The sequence below is a fragment of the Diadema antillarum genome, unplaced genomic scaffold (assembly GCF_040938485.1).
Source record: "Diadema antillarum isolate AM-2024a unplaced genomic scaffold, OU_Dant_1.0 scf00000133, whole genome shotgun sequence".
Lineage (NCBI taxonomy): Eukaryota > Metazoa > Echinodermata > Echinoidea > Diadematoida > Diadematidae > Diadema > Diadema antillarum.
In genome coordinates, this window is record NW_027271022.1 from 1,026,189 (window position 1) to 1,036,699 (window position 10,511).

Consider the following 10,511-nt stretch of genomic DNA (forward strand, 5'->3'; position numbering starts at 1 on the left):
GTTACGAAGACGGATTCTTTTCCTCTTCCTCGTATTGAGGGTTGCATAGATCAGGTTGGAAATGCAGCCTATGTGAGCAAGATAGATCTCATGAAAAGATATTGGCAGGTGCCACTATCAGAGGAAGCAAACGAAATCTCAGCGTTTGTGACCCCACAAGGTCTCTTCCAATGTCGAGAATAATGAATGGTGTGATCTCATGGCATGGAAACTGTGTAGTCTACCTAGATGATGTCTTGGTATATAGCAGTAGTTGGAAGAAGCATGTGGCTCATCTGAGAGATCTGTTTGGAAGGCTTTCCAAGGCAGGACTAGTCGTGAACTTTGAAAAATGTGAATTTGCCAAAACCACTGTGACCTAATTGGGTCATGAGATAGGTCAAGGTCGTGTGTTTCCACATAGTGCCAAAGTCCAGGCAATCGTAGATTTCCCCTCCCCCTCCTCCAAGAAAGAGCTCCTTCGTTTTCTTGGGAACTTCAGTGATGAGGTACCCGCATTCCGGCATAGGTAATGAGGTTGTTGTGTTACAACGTAGCCAGTGCTAGGTCGTTCTCATTCGTTTTTATGCATATCTATTAAGCAAACTGCGTACACGTACCGTCGCGCACGTAGCATGGCACTGCCGTCATGAATATTCATATACACGTGAATGTCGTTACAATGATTGTTCGTCTGCACCAACCAGTGCAAGTTTAATGGTGTCAAAGGCGACGCACGTACCACGGCACTGCCGTCATGAATATTCATATACATGTGAATATCGTTACAATGATTGTTCGTCTGTACCAACCAATGTGGTGTCAAAGGCGGTACCATGAGTTTTACGATTGTGAATACGTCGAGATGTTTAGGTCGATCACGGTAGAATTGGAATAGATTGGATGCAGTCGCCAGTTGATATAAGATCGATGTAAAGTGATGATCGATCAACGTAATTGATCGATTTCCGCAAAGATCGATTCTATGTGTTTAATTTTATGGTTGAAGCGTGCACAGCTTATTTTTGCTAACGATTTTATTCGTTTGAAAATCCGACTGGAAAGACCAGTATATACATACATACCACAGTGTAAGTAAGAAAAAGTAGTGTAGTTATTTTTGTTAAAAAGTGTTGACCATCAAAGACAGGCACAGTTTTCTTCTGTGGGGGAGATATGTCATGAATATGCATATTGGTAAAAAGGGGGGTGGCCTGTTCGGGCCACGGTGGAAGACAAGATGGCTCGAGGCTGGGACCATGCCGTCTGAGGAGGCAAGGGAAGAATAAAATGTTCATTACTTGCTGTCGGGCAAAAGCTCGGTGGTCTAGTGGAGATGACGCCTGTCTGGTGATCAGGAGGTCGTAGGTTCGAATCCTGCTCGAGTGTGTACGCCCATGATTTTTTATCATGGCTACTACTAAAAATATATATATTACTGTCCAGATATCGCATGCATCGTATAGTGGCACTGCCATTGATGACGTAATTGTCATTGCAAGTGAGAGTCAACAACGATCCTAATGACGTCATTCCTGAGTCCCATTCTCCATTAGACACGTTACCAGGATGATCACAAAACATTCTAGGGGATGATACATTAGAATTATCTTGCAGGAAGAGAGAGAGAGAGAGAGAATGAGAGGCGGTTTCAAATGAAATCGCACAAATAAATATTAACAGAAATCACCACATAGTTCTTACCTCTGGTAAGGTTTCTTCCTGTAAGGTATTAAACATTCTTTTAGTCATGGTGATAACTATGTCTTTGTCTATCATGTCTATGTCATTGATACTGTAAAGAGATGCACTTAGGCTTTCTCATCAAAGCTATGTAGTTCGATCTTCTTCTGTTTTTTTTTTATTTCGTTTGTGTTTACCCCTTCACATACTCACAATATTCGTATATTTCTATCAAGATTTTAAATCCGCAATGTGAATAGATAATGAATTAAGAAGAAGCATTTTGCCAATACACAGATAAGATGTACTAACAGCTCAGTCTTTTCTTTATGTTAATACTGTCACCGTTAGGTAATACATACAAAGTTCTTTGAAGGAGCGATTAGGAATGAAATAAGAGAAATATAATGAACCTTTACAAGACGAATTCATTAACACCTTCAAAACAGTTTTATAAATATTTATCGCCTAGCTATGTTTTCTTTTACTTTTACAAGAGTGCAATTTGATCACTTGTTAGAGACAGAAGTCTATAAATGATATTTGAATACATGCCTTTTGGGGGGTTAAATGTAAACGATAAACATTTCTATGAAATAACATAAATTCGCTTACAATATCTTAACCACCCTTACTCTTTTTCCTGAGTTGTGCGAGGTAACTAATCATTGGTTTTTTTATTATTATTATTATTGAAAACACGCTGTAAGACCATTTTACTCGACAATCTATGATTATTGAAGAAGAACAAATGTAGAAAACTATAAGGATTCAAAACAAGGCAAGTGCCAAAATGTGTCTCGTCCATTCGAGTAGAAGAAACTAATGTTTTTCTAACTCCCAGAAGTTCATTGACCCCGCCTATGACCTTTGACCTTGTGGTGATCTTCAACTCAGAAGGGACATTTACCAGGAAGTTTGGTCACAAACGAACATATGGATCAAAAGTTATGAGCCAAAAGTTATTGGGCCCTAAAAGTTCGTTGATCCCTGTCTGCGACCTTTGACCTTGTGATGAACTTCAAATCCCCAAGGAACATCTACCATCCAAGTTTGGTTACAAACAGAGATATGGATCAAAAGTTTTTAGCCATCATCAAAACGCGCCGTAAAAACTTAACATTGAGCCCTAAAGTTCATTGACCCTGCCTGTGACCTTTGACCTTGAGGTGACCTTCATGTTTGGTAGATGTGTAATTTTGTATAACCACTCTGCCCTCCAATTTGATAGAAATTGAAGTCCTAAGTAGAGAGTTATTGTAGCGTTCGGACGGACGACGGACGGACAGACGCCGCATCCATGCGATCCCTATTAGTCTCCCCTCACCTCCGGTGGGCTCGACAAATACACTGTCGGCCACTTCGTTGCAAGATGGTGAGGCAGAATTCCACACTGGGAAGTAATTGGACCGTCCAGGTCGTCCACCACACTGCAGTGTCGCGTTACCAATAATGGCGTAACCTTTCTCACAGACAAGAGTTGTCTTCGAACCAAACCAAGTGACGTTTGAATCCCATTTTCCGTTTTGAACAATGCCAAGTTTGTCGCAAAAGCCATAAGAAACTACAAATAAAGAGAGAAATATGATACCAAGATGTACAAAAGCACACACACACACACACACACACACAAAATCATGCATTGATTCTCGTTATTCTCAAGGCTCGTTATACCCAGGTTTAACCATTCGAAAAACAGAAAGTTCGCACGCCCATAAGTTCGTTTGTCCGAAAATGAAATAAAGGGGTTCGTTGATCTGAATATTCGTTCTTCTTTCTAGCGGTTTGTTAGTCCAAAGGTTCATTAATCTGAAAATGAAATCAGGTTCAACATTCTGAGACATTAATAGTTAGAAAATGAAGTAAGGTTCGTCATTTAAGTGACATAAGTTTGGTTATTCCAAAATGTTTGTAAATCCGGAAGCTCGTAAATCCAAAATAGGATTGCCATTCCGAAAATAACAATAATCGATAATAGGATTTGTTAGATAAAAAATGTTAAAAAAAGGACATTCGTTTACCCAAAAATGATTATGAGATTATTAGGACCTATATATTAACTTTGAAACCGTGTTAGACATTTTCAAAAGTTAAATGAGAGCATCCAATTCTCATTGATCCACGAAACAGGCATGTGAGTCATTCGTTTTATGAAATAAGCTAGTAAATTCATTCATTTATTGCCATATCATACGTCTGGTACTCCTACAACACTGCACAAGGCTTGAGCCATGCGTTTGGATTTTACCAGACGCATGGCTCAGCGCGGATCAGTTAAAGTAAATGCATGAATTCAATCAGATTACAGAGATTCTCAAGCCCGTTTTATAAATGCGTGAGACACACGGACTCGTGATACAGGAGGGCGCTGTCTTCTGCCAATGTTAGAACTCGTGCCAACTGATACCACTGTATTTGATGTTTTCGACCAACAACTGCCATGTTCCGAACGTCCAAATAGAACCAAATCGTAAGGTCAGTATTTGAAAATGGTTAAAAGAATTCCAATGTAATTCATATCTTGAGACGGCATGAAGTAAATGAACTAATGTAAGCGATGATTTCACGACTATTCAACCTGCATAGAAGAGAGCGCAGGAAACACGCGCCGCGATCTCCATGAATAGATAATTAAAGGTACTGTTTACCATTGGGAGCAGTGATTTATAAAATGTTCAAGATATCACATTTGGTGTATATGTATTGTGTATATAGGTCAGTTGTATCACAAAACATCCTATCATGTACAAATTTCACGGGTCTAGGGCAATTACCCCCTGGGCAATTGCCCCGGACCCTTCCCCTGGCCCTAATCCAAATCCTAATCATGAACCTTATCCTAACCCAAACCAACTCCTAACCCTAAACCTAACGCTAACTCTGATCTTCATTCTTACCTTACCACCAACCAGTATAATTTTTAGCTGGGGGAGGGGGTACTTGCCTTACTTATCATTATTATAATGATTCACGTGTTTGAACACTGGTTGTTTCTATCCCTTACTCACATTTTAGAACTATTTTGCAGCACTAAAGCTGGGTTTTTGTTTCATCTGCATCAAGCATTGCATTAAATCATAAAACATATGTCTATTTTTTTAAACATTCAAAATTGAGTTGGGCTGCTTGTTAATGTATCCGAAGTGAGATATAAGGTCTTTTCAACGCAGAAACGATAATGTGAAAAAAAAGAAAGACTTCCGAACAATACTCACCATTAAATGCATAATATTCAAGAGGTTTGAATTCTAGCTGGGCCTTGCTTGGACATGACCACTTACGAAGATGAGAATCGGACATCGAAGTAAAATTCTCTGATGACATACACACACATTCGAGTTGGTGTATGACAGCTACGTCAAGGGCTAATTCTCGACACATGTTGGCGCACTCTATATCTGACAGCTCGCCAAGCTTGGTCAAGCTGTCCAGTGGGTCTGATGTGCTTTCGAAGCATCCCAAATATCCAGGTTCTGCGAAAATGCAGATCAAAGAGTAAAATAAAAACTTACAAGAAATACACATTCGTGTTGAACAGCTACTTGTATGACAGCTTTTTAATATATCTGATCGCAGTATAGTTTTTATCACGTACTACAATTTTGACTTATTTTTACGTTCCTTCGAGGGGCTGTATAGGATGTTGCAAGTTACACTTGAAAGAAAGAGAGAGACAACAATTCTTCGGAGGAGTTGTTCAAATATCCAGAATGGCATCAACACCATGATTCAAATGAGATCATGACATTAACTATGTAACATGTTGTGAACTCAAGATACTTATTTTGTGTATGAAATATCCTACATTTCTACTTCTCTTGAATAGGCCCACAAATGAACTCCTTCTGAAAAGGAGTCTTTTAAATAAAAATATCTCATGTAGATATTATCCAGAGGAACATTTTAGCACTATCCTGACCGATTCAGAATTGTAATTTTGACACTAATTTCTTGAGCACAACGAAAAAGAAAATTTAGGAAGTTCAATGTATAGTTTCTTTTTTGTTGGGCTGTAGTGTTCGAAATTTTTTCACTCTTTTTTGTTTGTTTGGATTTTTTTTTGCAACGGACATTTTCGCTTAAATGTCCTCAGATTTATTACTACTGGTTGTACACCAAGAATACAGTTTTAAGTTCCCATACATTTTAATTTAACTCTAAAATTCTACACCAGATTTGTAATGTGTGTTCGCATTTTGTATTAGAGCACCTGCCTCTCATTCCTATGAGAAAATGTGACCGTGCACCTCAAAACGAACATAAAGTCGCACACACTGATTTTGCGTGAGGACTTAAAATAAGTGAAATGGGTCAACCTAGCCGAACTTGACTTTTTCATATTTTCTGAAAGAGCGGGTCTTCTTTTACATTATGCTAAAATTTGGTGTCATAAAACGGGCAGGAAAGTGTGTTTTTTTAGCAGTTTATCTCGAACATTTTTCGTAGAATAGTGTGATTAGGTGTGTCTTTAGAATCCCTTTTTCATTTCTGAAAAACCTTGTCCACACTCTTCACTTTCAACTCTAATAACTTTTGAAAGGATAGTACTACTGCATTGAAAGTTGGCAGTGATTATGGACAGAATGTGTTAATGAGGCATGTTTAATTTCAGTTTAATTTTATAATCCCTTCATTGTTGTTACTCTGGTGGTTTAGTTCCTGTTTTTTGTCCCATTCATCGCACAGCCAGCACGGTTTGGTAAAGATTGAGCGCTTGAATAGACACTGTACTTCAGAGCCTCTTTTCTCAGTTCATTCTTTTCCTGAGTTTGTGCTTTCTTTCCAATATTTAAGTAGGTTAAGAGAGTCCATTTGATTTGAATTATACATCATTTTAAGGCTTAATGTCTGCTCTTTCAGAATACGGTCTTAACTTAAAACTCATGTCTGGCGACTTTTTGTTTGTTTTGAGGTGCATGGTCACAAATGTCAGGATTAAACAAAAATGCAAAAAACAAACAAACAAACAAACAAACATATCCAACACAAAAAGAGGCAAAAGCACGAGCCATAGTTACTTACCCCAGCACTTTAGCTTCAGTGCTTTTTCAGAAGGGCATATGTCGATCGGCCTCGAGCAGTCCATTACGCTTTGCGAATCTGTGAAATAATTTTAAGCGATAAACAAGCAAAATTTGATTTAAAAAAAAAAAATGTGCCTTAGTTTATTTGCTCAGACATTGAATCCACACTCTCTCAGTATAAATAGGTTAATCAGTTTATGGAGTACAGGAATGCTGTTACATTTCTGTTTTGCATAATAACACAAATTCAATAATCTTTATAGCTTAAGAATGGCTGGCGACTATTTTGAAAAAAAAAAATTGATGTAATAAAATGTTAATTGTGAATATTAAATCTTGATTTCGGACTGGTATTCCAAACCTCCCACAGCCAGCAATAAAGAACTTTAAAAACTATAGAGTACTAGGCCGGGGGACCCGTTCGAGGACATGTACCCCCTATCTCCGAAACCCGCCCCCATAATCCATTAAGCTTACTTATTAGGGCAAAATGTTGTATAACATGGTAATTGTCGCGGAATACATTGACATCCAGCACTCGGCAGAAGAAATGTGGCTGATAGAGCACATACAAGAAATCTGACACGCCGTCCGGGTCGGAACATTGAGGGCGCCGCGTCACCACAAATTGTTGTGTAGAATGACCAGCTATTCACGATGTTAGCAAGTCTCAAGAAAATCAGTTCAGTAACAATCAAGTTATTGCATAATTAATATAAAATTAATTAATGTATAATAAAAGGTGGAACAGTGGGGTCAGCATTATCAATAGGTAAAAGTATCTAGACTTGACTATGATAGTCGTGATAGATTTACATAAGAATTAGTGAAAAAAAACAAACAATCGGTCAAGAAACACTGCCAGTATCACGCAGACAAGCAGACCCTGAAAAATTAATGTTTTGTGTATAAAGACGGAACAACAACCAGATCCGACAAGCGTCTTCGGTTTTTCCATAATGCACCTTCATGCCAAATTTGAATATGATCCAAGAGCAACTAAAGCCGGTAGCGCCTTCATAAGAAAATCTATGCAGCGGCGCGACGCGGCCAAATCCATAGTGTTTTCCGAACTCTGAAATAATATTTTCACACTATTTTTTAGCCTAGTAGGATTTTCTGACACACAATTTAAATGCCAGAGTTGTTCTTTTTTTTTTCTTTTGTACCCATAGAAAATCTAACTTTTTAACATAATTTTCGGGAATGCTAAAGGAAAAAACATAAATTGTTCCTATGCAAAATCATAGGCGTAAAAGTAGTTAATAATGAATAATACTTATGCAATTTTGCATGCTAATTGGGAAGCAAGGGGATTCACAGAAATAGAGATCTTTCGTGGTCTTTCCATAAAATCTGAATCTGAGTACTTCTGCATAGCGTACTGAGTAGAACTTTACAGTTCTTTTCAGCAACAAGGCAAAGTATGATCTGACTCAATTACCGTCATTAAAAAGAGTACTTTTTACAACCTTCAATTCCATTCAATTCAATTCTATTTTATTTCCATCATCAAAAAGAAAAGAAAAATTTGACATAATCCAAAGTGACACAATTTTTTCCATTTTTCTTACACTCGTCTGATAAAGGATTTTTTTTAAATACAATATAAAGTATATGCACGAATGATGTCATAAAAAAAAGAAACAATGCATTTTGCCATGGCAACAAAAATTGTAAATCACAATGATGGAAAACAGTGTTCCACTAAGAAAGCCAAGCTTGTAAGACGTGGAACGCTGGAACAAAACAACAACAGCACCAATTTGTTATACCAGTAAAACTTATTCATTTTAAATTCTTCTATATACTATAATTTTACATTTACTCAGTGATATATGATGCTGATACTATGAACGATACTTTTAGACTTTTAGAATGCAAACATATAAACAATATAACATATCACATTTGTGGCACAGACACTATGGGGCCAAGTATGCCAGGAAAATTGAACGGAGAGGAAGATATGCAATTGGCCGCAAAAAAGACCAAAAACATAACGACAACAGCAACAATAACAACACAGAAATAACAGAACTTGAGAAAATGCACTCAAACTGATACTGGACAACGAAGAACGAGGAAATAGGAGTAGGGAAGAATAGAGAAGGAAAAGGAGAGGGAAAAGGAGAGGGATGGAAAAAGTCTGTGGACACACTACTAAATCTCAAGGACAAGTAAAACATGACGGGATTTTTTTATTGAACAACATTAACTGGTATATTTAGAAAACATTTTTTAAAGTTTATACTTAAATGTAATTAACTTCACAGATTCTTCTGAATCATTATCTAAGCTATTCCAAAATCTGGGTCCGGTATAAATAAATGTATTTTGAGTGTGTACAGTTCTCACTAAGGGAAGATGATATTCTTTAGATTGTCTTGTGGGTTACGTGGCTGTTACGGTGAAATAAAGAATAAAATATTTTGGGTAGATGGTTGCAGTTGTAATTAAACATAAATTGACCAAGTTGAAACAAATACAACTCTTTTATTTTCAGAATTTTGTATTCAAGGAAGAGCTTGTCAGTATGTGCTCGGATATGAAGGTTAAAAACAAATCTGAGCGCCATCTTTTGCAGAAGAAAAAGTGTATCTAACATCGTCGAACATGGATTCCCCCAAGCAAGAATTCCGTAATTCAAGTACGGCTATACCAAACTTGTATAAAGCGTAATCAAAGCCGAAGAAGAAAGATGATATTTCAATCTATTCATTATGCCTATGTCACGTGCAATTACATAATATATATTGTTTCCGACACTTCCATGATAACTTGTTATCAACACAAACACCTAAGAATTTAATAGACGAAACCTCTTATAGGGCTCACACCCATAAATATTTCCCCATAGGGCTGTGTGTTAAAAATCAAATTTCAAAAAAATTCTTTAAAATAACTGGGAGAAATGAGGTGTTTCAGCTTCACTAACCTGGATAAGTGAGATATACCCTTTCATCCATCAAATTTTTAGGGTGGATTCTTCAGCCCGAATTCTGTCCAGGGGTCCGAAAAGCCAGACTACGAGTTCTTGTCACTCAAACAAAAATCACCTATTTTCCGTACACGTACCCAATGAAATATAGTCCCCTCAAATTCCACCAGAAAAGCTTTCATCTTCTAACCAAAATGCAGTTTGAAGATAAATTCATACTCAATTTCTATAGCTATTCATTTTTTTTCCCAAACTGCATAATTTATTTTTAATCTATTTTTTTCTTCATTTATTGTGGTATCTTTGGTACTAATTTGTGAAGGGTCTGAGACATTCCATTTTATTTACGGGTGTGAGCCCTCTAAGGTAGTAGTGTCAAATATAACATTACCTGGTCATCTATCTAAGGAATTACTGAAAAACATATACTTTGTCTTCTCAATATTTCAGTGACAACAACCTTAGTTGCACAGTGAATGTTGCGATGTTATTCTACTTTATTTGGCAATTTGGCAAGGTACATACTTTTTTTCATTTCATTTGACTTCTTGACCATTGTTCCACGTAACGCCAAAGTACTCTCTGTGTATAGACATACTAATATTATACCGAATGTATGCAAAAAGTATACAAAATATTTAGATAACTAAAGATTATCAGTTCATAAAATTGAGAAAATATTCATGATTATGAAAATGTGAATTTATTTTCATTTGAAAACCATTTTGTGCAAGGTGTAAGATACTATATCAAATATTGCACATATTTACTATAAACAACCACATCTCTCCCATCCCCTTCTACTTTATCCGAGTGCAACACAGCCCTGTCTACAGCCCTCCCTCCACTGCCCTGTGCACAATCACCTGCTAAGGATATGCATA

The 10,511-nt window shown here is 37.1% G+C and overlaps 1 non-coding gene across 1 annotated transcript; it reads left to right on the forward strand.

Moving 5' to 3' along the window:
• Window positions 1-1,295: 1,295 nt before the first annotated feature.
• On the forward strand, window positions 1,296-1,368 carry Trnat-ggu (transfer RNA threonine (anticodon GGU)). The gene has a single exon. It is a non-coding gene; the product is annotated as a tRNA-Thr (tRNA).
• Window positions 1,369-10,511: the final 9,143 nt, after the last annotated feature.